Source organism: Macaca mulatta, chromosome 3 (assembly GCF_049350105.2).
Source record: "Macaca mulatta isolate MMU2019108-1 chromosome 3, T2T-MMU8v2.0, whole genome shotgun sequence".
Classification (NCBI taxonomy): domain Eukaryota; kingdom Metazoa; phylum Chordata; class Mammalia; order Primates; family Cercopithecidae; genus Macaca; species Macaca mulatta.
Window position 1 is genome coordinate 89,147,837 of NC_133408.1, and position 13,099 is coordinate 89,160,935.

Here is a 13,099-nt window from a genome sequence, read left to right on the forward strand (position 1 = left end):
AGTGACCATGAGTGATAGTCTTTTTAGAGATACCCTCTTTGTTCTCCTACTTGCAAGTAGAATGATTGTCTTTCTAGTTGATAACTTTGATCATTCATCAAGAGTCAGTGTTTTATTTCGGTTTGAAATAGAAACAGGTAAGCAGTACTTGGTTATCTTCTCTCCATTTTTTTTTCCTAAAAATCTTTTGTAATCTATCTACTTGTCCTTTGTGCTTGGAAAGAAAAACAGCTAACAAATATCTAGTTAATATCAGAAGAACATGTGAAGAATAGTGTCTATTCATATATAATCATAAACATCATACATTTTTATCTGTTCTTAAAATTGTTGAATATTTATATACTTCAGGGACATATTGATATCAATTTACATCTCTATAATGAGAAAATTCAATGATAATTTTATACTTTGACTTTTCTATCTAGAAGAAACCCAGAGAAAATTATAGACATCTTTTTACAACTGTTTCTTGAAAATAGTTTGTACTTGTTTTGAAATGGTTTATAATAATTTATTTGTAACACAATGTAGTCATCATGGACAGGGGCTCTGGAATTAGAAAAACATAGATTCAAATTCTAGCTTATTTAAAGCCCCACGTATTAGGGCACACCAACTGCTCCAAGAAACCCCAAATTTTAGTGGCTAAATACAATAATGTTTTTTATTTTTCTTTCACATCTATGTCCAGCGAGGGCCAGTGGGGCGCACACAGTCATTCAGGGATCCAGGCCATTCCCTAGGGCCCGAGTCCTCCACTGGATCCGAGGGAAGAGAGAACATGCAGGGGATTGAATAGAAGGAATTTTTAGAAGTCAGTTCTGGAAGAACATATCTTTTTGTACCCACATTTTATTGGCCAGGATCAGTCATAGAGACCCACTTACCTGTAAGAAAGGATGGAAAATACGGTCTATGTGTCAATGAGGAAAAGGAAATGAAATGATCAGAACAGAAATATCTCTACCATACCATTTAATCTCTTATAGCAATTTTTTTTTATCATCATAGAGTTGTGATGATTAAATATAATGTATGTAAAGCATATAGTAAATGCCTGGCATGCTGTAGGGGTAAAAAACTGCTACCTATTATCATTGCTGTTTTCCTGGAAGTTAATTCCATCCCTGCTTAAAATTTATTATAAAGCCAATCCCATTAGACTGTGAAGAATACTGAAATAATTTTCAATCATGCTAACAATATTAAGATGCTTTTCTTATCACAATTTCTAGCCAGAACACACTTGCACTTTCAGATTGTAAATTCAATCAGGCTTCTTTACCCTTGGTCATTTTTTCACCCTCAACATTAGTTCTTTGATCCAAGGTTTCTCAATCTCAGCACAATTGACATTTGGGGCTAGATAATTTTTTGTTTTGATGCTGTCCTGTGCCTCACAGGGTATTTAGCTGTATCACTGGTCTCTACCCTTTAGATGCCAGTAGCACCACCCCCTGCCCCCCCTCCCCCCGTCATTACAACAACAAAAATGTTTCCAGACATTGCCAAATGTCCCTGTTGGGGGTAGGGGAAGAATCAGCCCCAATTGAGAACTACTGTGCTTATCCTTTGTCTAGCTCTTCTGACCCCATTAGCACACAGATCTATTTGGGGTGCATTGTGGGGGGGCTTGTATTCTAATTAAAATTTTAGTAATAACATTCGTCAGACACAGAAAAGTGTGTATCTATATATTGAGTATACTGACCAGTACTAACTGGCATTCTCCCTTCACTTATTAATTTTTTTTTTTTTTTTTTTTTGAGACGGAGTCTCGCTCTGTCGCCCAGGCTGGAGTGCAGTGTCCGGATCTCAGCTCACTACAAGCTCCGCCTCCTGGGTTTATGCCATTCTCCTGCCTCAGCCTCCCGAGTAGCTGGGACTACAGGCGCCGCCACCTCACCCGGCTAGTTTTTTGTATTTTTAGTAGAGACGGGGTAAAATGGCAGAAACTATTTGTATCAATTCTTATATTTCTGTTGGACCCTTTATGATTTTCCCCCTTTCTAGATTTACTTGAAAATTCTTCTATTGCTATGGGAAGGAGACATATTCAGAGGCATGAGGTTGTTCCAGTTAATCAATTCATTCAGTTTTACTGAGCAAGTATTACTATCTCAGCATACCAAAATTTCGTAATCAAACCATGCTATCTTGAACTTTTTTTAAAAATTTTTTTAAACAGGGTCTTATGCTGTCAACCAGGCTGGAGTGTAGTGGTGTGATCATAGCTCACTGCAGCCTCAAATTCCTGGGCTCAAGTGGTCCTCTGCTTCAATCTCCAAAGTAGCTGAGCCTATAGGCATGCACCACTACACTCCGCTAATTTTTTTTTTTTTTAATTTTTGGTAGAGACAGGGTCTCACTATGTTGCTTAGGTTGGTGTTGAACTCTGGCCTCAAGGAATCCTCCTGTCTCAGCCTCCCAAAATGCTGGGATTACTGGCATGAGCCACCGTGCCTGGCTTACCTTGAACATTTTTTTTTTTTTTTTTTTTTTTTGAGATGGAGTCTCCTGTCTCTCAGGCTGGAGCGCAGTGGCGCCATCTCGGCTCACTGCAAGCTCCGCCTCCCAGGTTCATGCCGTTCTCCTGCCTCAGCCTCGTGAGAGTAGCTGAGACTACAGGCGCCCGCCATGACGCCGGCTAATTTTTTGTATTTTTAGTAGAGACGGGGTTTCACTGTGTCAGCCAGGATGGTCTCGATTTCCTGACCTCCTGATCTGCCCACCTCGGCCTCCCAAAGTGCTGGGATTACAGGCATGAACTACCGCGCCCGGCCTTGAACTTCTTATAGATCTTGTGGGAGCCACTTTAAATGTTCCAAACCAGTAGCAGGTAAACCTGATTCCCAGTTACTGGAGCAGTGGAAGGGACAGGGCATCTCGGCCAGACAACTCAAGTTCAAACGTGGACTCCACTGCTTCCTAGTTGTATTATTTTGGAAAAATCTCTTAATCACATCTGTGCTTTCGTTGACTACCATGAGCAATGAGGAGGATGATGCCTGGACAGGCTGCCTGTGGCAAGTAAGTGAGATGAGTTTTGAGAGCGCTCAGAATTTAGTATGTGCTCAATAAATCTGAGCTGCATGTGAGTTCGTACACCAACACTGAGATCCTCAAAACGTCGGAGTTAGTATCTCCCCTTCTCTCCCAATCCCAAGGTCCAGGATTACACACATTGTTTAGGGCAAAGATTGCAAAGTAAATAGAGAGACTTATCGCTGTTAAGAGATACCTGCCTGTTTCTTTAACACACTTTCCATGTGAATGGAATCTTTTGTGTGGTAATATTCGGATCATTACTGAGAAAACTTTAACATCTGGGTCTCACAAACTAGTATCTTACTAGTGAAGTCATACAGGCTATAGGATAAGGGTATGAGGGGGAGGAGGTTTTTCTCTTTTTCTAAATAATTCCCAAATCCAGTTACCTGATGGCTGGCCCAAGTGGCTGCTTTCCTGTGTTTCTGGAATCATTGTTGGGAAATGAAACCTCGGTATAAGCAAGTGCATTGAGACTTTTCTCAAGAGGAGGTTTGGACCAGGGAGAGAAGGCAGAATGGCTCAGACAGTTGATGCCCGATGAGAAGGGGAGAGAGGGAGCATCACTAAAGACGGCAAAGGAAAGTCCGAGGTCGAGAAACAAACTTGTTACAGTTTTGCCTGTGGCTGATCCTTCAGACAAGTTTGCCAGCTCTTAAAGACAGCCTACTGAAGTGGGCCTGGAGGATGCGCAAACAAAAGCTGCCCTATTGTTTTCTCTTTCTTGAGCTCTTTATGTATTCACAGGCAAATGTCAAGAGGGCTGCTGTTTTCTAACCAGAGCTATCAATCCACCGGAAACAGCATGCATTTAAGGCTCTCTTGACTAAACAGGAACTTAGTGCTGAAATAGATCTCCTCATCCAATTCCACAACCATCAGTCACTACTTTGTGGTCTATGGAGATGGCTATCTGATCAGCAGGGATGTACTTGTGGTGAGGTACAAATGGGGCCAGGAGGCTCTCAGTGCCTAAGCCTGGTCCCCAGAGTGCGTTTACCTCATTGACACTTTCTGCGAAGCCCGAAAGACATTCCCAGAACAGCAATTGCAAACTCATCCATGAGCCTGGGAGCAAGGGTCCCAGGTTTAGCAGCTATTAATTAAGGTAATTACTCCCAGGGTTGCAATTACAACCCAAAAGGCCCCACTTAGCATCTCTTCTTGAATCTCTTGTTTCTGTAATGCTGATGTCTCCAAAAGATTCGTTTGCAACCACTTACTGATTACATTTACTCCAGTATATTGTTTCAGATGGACAGGACGGAAAGCCAATACAGAATATTGACCTCGGCGGCATCCTGTGATTACGTGGGCTGCCCCAGCTATCATTAACCACCGCGTTTTATTTTCTGAGTGCCACAAACACTGCTGGTGACAGATCTGTGACCTTTTCCCTAGAAATGTTATGAACCGAATGTGCGGCAGAAATGACAGGAGGGATGGATGTCAAATGGTTGCTTAAATGCTACGTCAGCACCCACAGCTACAGTCTTGGGTTTTGACGTTAGAGGATGTTTTGGTGGGAGGGCTATTTGCTTTCTACTTCAACAAAACAACAAAAAACCAGGCCAAAAGGATGGAGGCAATAGGCCATCCTCTGCTACAAAAACAGACACTTCTAGCCAGTTCTCAAGAAAAAGTTTTAAAATATTTTATATTAAATTGGGACAGAAATCTCAATTTAAGTCATCAAACCTACATAAAGACAATGGAATGAAAGTATATATTTGAGCCTGTGATTTGAAAATGCAATTAAATAAATAAGGCAGAATTCTCCTATAACCTATTTGTGTATGGGTATTTAGGTCAAAGACACAAATCCAGATATTGTGAGTCAAACAATTATTCCTAGAATGCAAAAACTGCACAGAGGATGAGTAGAATTGTGTCTTCTGGGAAGGCAGGGATGAATCCAGGCCCACCAACCCCATCCTCTTTCCTTCCCTTCCTCACCTAAAATAGAGCAACATCACAAAGGGTTTCCCTACCACCTCCTCTTACAGAGCTGTAGTCTCAACCCTGGCTGCACAGGACACTCAACCAGGGAGTTTTTTAAAGGTACCAATGTCATGAGGTACCCTAGACTCATTACATCAGAACTCTATGAAGTGGGCTAGGAATTGCTATTTTTTACAAAGCCCAGGTGATACTACACGGGCTGCCCCACCTGAGAAGCACCTCTGTAGTCACAGAGCTAGAAAGCTACCACTCTGGTTGAAATCAACATGATACAATTTTAACTTATTGAAATGACTAGCACTTTTCTTATTAGAGAAAATAGTGAGAAAAATAGATGAGAAGATTTCACAAATGAACACAACTCGATGGAAAAAAAAAAAAAAAGGAAATAAAAGAGGACATTCCAAACGATCGATCCTAAAAGTAAGATTTCTCACATTTAGTGGATTTATTTAAATATAGTACAAGTACCAATTCAGCCAAAGACCTTAATATTTAGAATTTTTAGAAGTTCTACTTATGTTCAGCTGTGGTTCATGGAGGAAGAGATGAAAGCAGGGAAAAGAAAAGAGACAGAAAATGGATTTTGAAATTTGAAGGCAAATAATTTCACAGCTTATGCTTTAGTACTGGGTCAAACTATTTAAATTTTACCAAATATTTAAGGCACAATAATTTAGAAACGATATACTTCAAAAAGTCATGACCTTCTGTCAAAAATAGTCAATGTAAAGGGAAGAACAGCACGTGAAATTAAGCCCGCAACTCATTCCCCCGTTCAAAATTTACATCAACTCATTACTGTTGAAGTATGATAGACATTTATTTTTCATCAAACAGAAAAGGAAGAGTCTTGACCTTTCCTACCTAGAACACTCTTCTCTGACCACAGAAACAATTATGAGTGCTTTGACAAAATTGGAATAAAAAGGGAGAAAAATGGGCAACTTCTGAATGACCCACTTTTAGGAAGATATAAATTTGCCATCCTGCTAACATGTTCTAGGTTTTTGGTGAATCATACTTTTGAAAAAAACAAACAAAAAATGGTTTAAAGTGAAAGCTTTACATTCAATGCACTTGCTTCTTTCACGTACATTTTAAAGGGTCTTTCTTAGACATTACCTAAACAATGCAGAACTAAGGAGAGGCCTCCGTGTTCCTTTTAAATGTGCGGTTAGATTGTATTTGTGAGCATTTGATGTTCTTCTTTAATAACCTCAAGTAAAAGGCTGAATGCATTCAACAACAGTAGCTGAAAAAAGTGCAATGAGTCATATTATAGGAAAATGGAGAAAAGGATACAGGCCTCTCCACTGAACACAATCCTATATTGTAGGCAATCTGTGATAACACCCTTTTCATTTCAGTTCAGTCCCATAAAATTACCACTAACATTACAACTCATGCAGAACACAGATAAATGTAAAAATGTCACAGAATTCTTCCAGATGGGACTTTTAGTTCCACTAGATCACCATCTACTTTTTTACTTGTCTAATATTTCATTACAACCTTCCATAAGTTAATTTTCTTTCCACTGACCATGTAAATCACAAATCAATTTTCATTTAAAATGCCTGACTACAGATTGCTCCTGAAAGCTCAGAGCATATGCTTCAGTGAACTCTCCAACATCCTTAATGTACATTAGAAAAATGTTTTTTTTTTTAAACCCTTTTTTTAAAAAGGAATTAAGTCTACATTAAAACCTGGCATGAGACCTGAAGCATTCTGTTTTCCCCCTAAAATGCAGATGTGTTTTTATGGTATGAAATCACATGTGATCAAACATTTGTTATGACAAAATTAACGAATATGGCAACATTTTATACCTGCATAAAGTGCAACACTGTTGCTGAAGAATACACACACATTCACATACATCTATTATATACACAACATGTGGCTATATCATCCAGTTTTTAAGAGAAAATTATAGATCAAATTTTAGATAAAGTCTCTTTTATACCTGATAATTCTATGAATGTCGTGGATGTGGAATTTTTCCCTTATGGGAACATGCTTTCAAATCCAGGTTTCCCTTTGGTAGGGGATGAAGAAATTCAATCCCAGTACATTGAGAATTTTTCAGAAATATTCAGACAGAAAAGGTAATCTTGTGCTTTTGTTATGAGAATTCAACATAGACCGATTAAAACAACTTTAAGTTAAGGGAAAGTTGGGCAGTTATGAACCAAAAAAAAAAAAATTATAAAACATCCCTCTTTTCGAGTTTTAGCTCCTTAATTAAACGTTTATTATTTTACACTCGAACCCAGGAGGCAGAGGTTGCAGCGAGCCAAGATGGCACCACTGCACTCCAGCCTGGGTGACAGAGTGAGACCCTGTCTCAAAAAGAAGAAAGTTTATTATTTTAATGATATTTTGAATTGAAAAGATGTTTATGTTTTTTTTTGGTTTTTTTTTTTTTTTTTTTTTTTTTTTTTGAGACGGAGTCTCGCTCTGTCTCCCAGGCTGGAGTGCAGTGGCCGGATCTCAGCTCACTGCAAGCTCCGCCTCCCGGGTTCCCGCCATTCTCCTGCCTCAGCCTCCCGAGTAGCTGGGACTACAGGCGCCCGCCACCTCGCCCGGCTAGTTTTTTGTATTTTTTTAGTAGAGACGGGGTTTCACCGTGTTAGCCAGGATGGTCTCGATCTCCCGACCTCGTGATCCGCCCGTCTCGGCCTCCCAAAGTGCTGGGATTACAGGCTTGAGCCACCGCGCCCGGCCGAAAAGATGTTTATGTTTGATAACATTCCTGATTTCTCCCAAGAGTCTATGAAGTTCAAAGAGGTTTGAGGTTTTTGTTTTTTAATTCATTCATAAATGATATTTCTATGTGAACACAATATTGAAATATTTCAGGTGAGAAGTGGTTGGAGTTCTCCTTCTTAAAATACAGCTGGCAGCTGACTGCAAATCAGTAAATCACATGGTCATATGATATTCTGGAACATTCAGGAGGCAAGCACTGACATGGAATACTGTCCCAGGTTTCACAGAGAAAATTTCACTTACAGACTCAGTCACGTCTGCTCAGCTCCCCCCACTCCGCTCCAGAATTTTGGAAAAGCTGTGCTGGGAAATAGGGATTCCCTTTTTCTGTGCCCATTGTGTGAATGAATGTGCTGTCAGTCATTACAGACATTCACGAAGCTGATCAACTACTGTGGGGTATTTTTTTTTCTTCTAGTAGCAGTGATTATTTTTGCTTTTTTTTTTGGTCTGTATTTCATAATATTATCACCCTTGTGACCAATAAATAAATTTTCAAGTTTGCTAATTGGCATAAGGTAAAGCAGCCATTGATGGTTCTAAGATGTGTGTTGGGGCAGTCTACGTGGACCCACTGAACTTTCAGTAGCATTCTACTCCAACTGCCTCATCCTCATTTCCAAAGACTTGGAGAATTTAGCTAAAAAGACATAACTGCCCAAGACATAACCTGGGCAGAAATGCTGGAGCAGTTTGGGGTTTCAATAGCTATATTTCCTCTTTTTTTTTTTGTTTTAAGTGAAGAAACGCAACAGCATTAATGATGTGAAGTGCAAATATTCTCAGAGCCAGGCTTTTGCAGTTGGAAAAGTACTACCTAGGAAACACACAACTTTCTGGCTGGAAGTTGGCCAAAAAATTAATGCTATTTTATGACCCACTCATTAATCTCCTGAAAAAGTGTGCAGTATCATTTTATGAGCACCAATGATTTTATGATTTTGAGGGGCTTTTGTACACTGATTCTTTTATTTCGAGGTGACCTGGCTACTTTATCCTGCATTCTATTTGTGGCTAGAGTATGAGACACACTGTACAGATGACATAAATGTCAAAAGCTTGCTGGTGAAGTGTAGCTCTACTAACTGCATATCACACTTGACTTAAACAAAATCATCTATTGCATGTGAAAAATCTAAACACAAAATACACCAAAAATGTCTAATAAATATATAGGATTGGACAGAAGTGCTCAAGTAGAGAACCACCTTAATTTTGTTACTATAACTTGAAGGCTTTAATTAAAAAAATTTAGGCTAGAGTAAAACAAGAGCTAGAATAGAGAATTTACTAGGAAAGTAAGTATTATACTTCAAACTGAGGAGACAGTAGCTCCCACTAGGCTAAAGCATGAATATGGCAGAGACATTCTTGACATTCAAAGCAGAAAATAAGGCAATACTCTGGCATGGAAGAAATTCTTGTGATTCAGGAAGGGATTTAGATAGCTCTCAAAGGTAAGGAAGATTTCAAGGTTGGGGAAAAATGCTACAAAGAAAAACAGGATGATTGTTTAGGTCCTCTGTTGAATTCCAATAGTCAGGATTTTGCTGAGCAAGTCACAACTTGAAAATCTTTAAGGAAAATTTTTCTCCAATCTCTAGGTATTTTATTTTTTGTCCAGTGTAGCCTTTAATTGTATTGCAGTTCAACAGAAAAAGAGGATTTGTGTTGCAAGAATTTCATGGTAAAAAGAAATGTTCCTTCACGTGAGTCTCCACCTGCATATATAACACAGTTGTATATACCTAAAGTGTAAATCCAACTGCAATTATATAAATACCATAATGACGATATTTACAATTTGAAGGGCACAAAGCAGAAATAATGCAACTTCTGAAGCGTGCATTCTCCTTAGGTTATTTTAATATTTGATATTATACTTGAATGTGATTAAGCCATATTAGGAGAAGTCAGTAAGTAATTGTTCTCTCAAAAATGCTCCTTCAACCATAATGAGATATCACTTCACATCCAACAGGATAGCTACTATAAAACAAAACAAAACAAGAAGCCTCCAAAACAAACAAACAAACAAATCTCAGAAAATTGTAAATTTTGTTAAGGATGTGGAGAAACTGGCACCTTTGTGCACTGTTGGTGGGAATGTAAAATGGCACAGCTGCTATGGAAAACAGTATGGCAACTCGTCAAATGATTAGATGTAGAATTACCGTATGATCTAGCATTCCTCTTCTGGGTATATACCCCAAACAATTGAAAGCTGAAACAAACAGATATTTGTCCACCCATGTTTGTAGCAGCATCGTCCACAATAGTCAAATACTGGAAACAACCCAAGTGTCCATCCACAGATGAGCAGCTATACATACAATGGAATACTATTTAGTCTTTAAAAAGAACACACATCTGACATAGGCTACAACATGAATGAACCTTGAAAACATTATGCTAAGCAAAACAAGCCAGTTACAACAGGACGAATACTGTATGATTCCACTTCTATGAAGTACCCAGAGTGGTCAAATTAATAGAGACAGAAAGTAGGATGGTGGTTGTCAGGGACTGGGGGAGGGGGATGGGGAGTTGTGTTTTAATGGGTACAGAGTTTCAGCTGGAGAGGATGCAAAAGTTCTAGAGAGATGGATGGTGGTGATAATTGCACAGAAATGTGAATGTACTTGGTGCTACAGAACTGTACACTTAAAAATGGTTAAGACGATAAATTTTATGTTAGGTATATTTTACTCCAATTTTGCCATGGAAAGTCTCTTCTCTTCCTTTTGTTGACTTCTCTAACTAGGCCAGACTGAATAACGGATCCTTAGCAGATAGATAACTCCTAAAATTTTCAAGCATTCAATTGAATTTGGCAGTTCATTTTTTTTTCCTGGAACTTTCAGAAATTTGCAAATACCCTTTCTGGAATTATTGGAAGCTTTTAGCAAGAAAGCAACAGGCCCCTTGCTAATACGTCTGATGTTGTGGTCTAGCATTCTCTCTGAAACATTCTTTAGTGATAGACAGTATTGCCTATGGTTTTTTTTAAACAAACCAAATTCTGTGTGGATGCCTAAGCTTTTATTCAGCTAACTTGTGGTGGTGAAAACGAGTAACTAACAGAGACTGCAAATAAGTTAAGATATTTTTTTAATCCCAGAAAAAAAAGAGAGCTTATTTGTTAATTTATTAAGGATATGGAAGTATAATTCCTAAGGAGCATTTTAAAACATTTTAATGTCTTTTATTTTGAAATATTTAAACCATAAAGATAACTACAGTGAATAACATACAGAGGGGCTGTGTACTCATCACACTGTTCTCACAAATTCTAACATTTTATCCTTCTTGCTTCATATTGTGTTTTTAAAAAATATTACAAATATAGTTAAAGCACATAATTTCTCTATATTTCATAGTAAACAGTGTACTAATTTTTAAAAAGAAAATATAAATTTTGGGCTAGCTGTGGTGGCTCACACTTGTAATCCCAGCACTTTGGCAGGCCGAGGTGAGTGGGATCACTTGAGGTCAGGAGTTCCAGTCCAGCCTGGCCAACATGGTGAAACCCCAGTCTCTACTAAAAATACAAAAATTAGTCAGGTGTGGTGGCACACACCTGTAATCCTAACTACCGGGAAGGCTGAGGCAGGAGATCGCTTGAACCTGTAAAGTTCAGGTTGCAGTGAGCTGAGATCGTGTTACTGCACTCCAGTCTGAATGACAGAGCAAGACACTGTCTTGGAAAAAAAAAAAAAAAAGAGATAATTTTAGATTCTGATGAATGGAAATTGCTCATAAAACTGCATCCTTTTTCTCTCTGTATAGATAAAAATCCCAAGTAGTTCCTACACTATAGCAGAGAACCTAGAAAATGTGTTCTGTCTAATTTGTGTTACCAAAGTGGATTCTTTGTGATTTCCTGCCTGAAGGTCCACAATTTACATGTACACTGTTATTTTTACTTTTAATGAACATAGCTTTTAACCAGTGCCATATGTATAGGCAGATCCTCTAGGCCTGTGTTGCCCAAGAGAAACATAATGTAAGCTGCAAATGTGAGCCACCCATGTAATTTAAAATTTTCTGGTGTCCATATTTTAAAAAATTTTTAAAAGCTGAAATTAATTTTAATAAGATATTGTATTTAAATTAATATATCCAAAATATAATTTCAACACATTATTAATATAAATATGCATGAGATACTTTGCATTTGTGTGAATTTTACACTTACGGCATATCTCAGTTTCAACTATCCACATTTTAAATGCCCGATAGCCATGTGTGGCTCATGGCTACCATATTGGATTTTGCAGCTCTAAATAATGAAAGTAGCCATCATTCATTGTGCACTTACTAAGTGTCAGGCACCACGCTAGGTATGTTCCATACAGTATCACATTTAACTTTTAAAACAACCCTAAAAATAGACAAGCAAAGCAAATCTCAGAAATCAGAGTGCCGTCTAGGCTACATAGCCAGCAAGCAGAAGGGCTGGAAGTAAATCTGGTCAGTGTGATTCACAGGCCACTCTATTAATTACCATGATCCATGTTTGCCTGAGTGCAGAGTCCTTGTCCTAATTAATCCTCTCCTGACCATGTAGCTTCTGTATTAACTAAACATCTCAGATCTTATTCTTACCAGGGGCTCGAGTTTTCAGTTGTGTAAATGCTTATCTGGTCCCAGAGATGGTGCCAAGTACACCCCTCTTTTCTCCCCCATCTCTTGTCAAGGGGCTGGAAAATGCTTTGACTAAGAATCACTTCACAATGAGAGAAAATGTACTAGGGCATCAAGTTGCAAAAGAAAGGGAGAGACTGATGTAATTTAGCTTGGTATGCTACTGCCACCTTAGATTCTTTTGTCTATATCCATTGTTCAGCTATTTGACAAACTCCTATTTCTATTCTCTCCATAAAAGTCTCCCTAGTTGGGGAAGTGGCACACCTTTCATGGTTTCATAATAAACTGGAAGTGAGTAACAGAACCAAATCAAAGGAAATAAAACTCCAGTAGCGGCTGCTGCTGGGGTTGCCTTCTGAATGTGGCTTATACAATATTTCATCTGTGCTGACACCTTTCACTCTCAATTATTTGGCTGCTGTCAAAACAAATCAATCAAATTATAGCACTGTGTCTTCATGTTACCATTCTATTGCAAGTTAGCAGCATTAACTTTGAAATATATGGAAGTATAAATTTTATCTCTATTATTTATTTAATGCAACTTTCTCCCATGTGAGTTATTTTCCAAACACAGCAAACTCAAATTATCTTATGTCAAATGTTGAATATATATATATATATATATTCTAAGAATTTCTAAAATAATGCCACACAA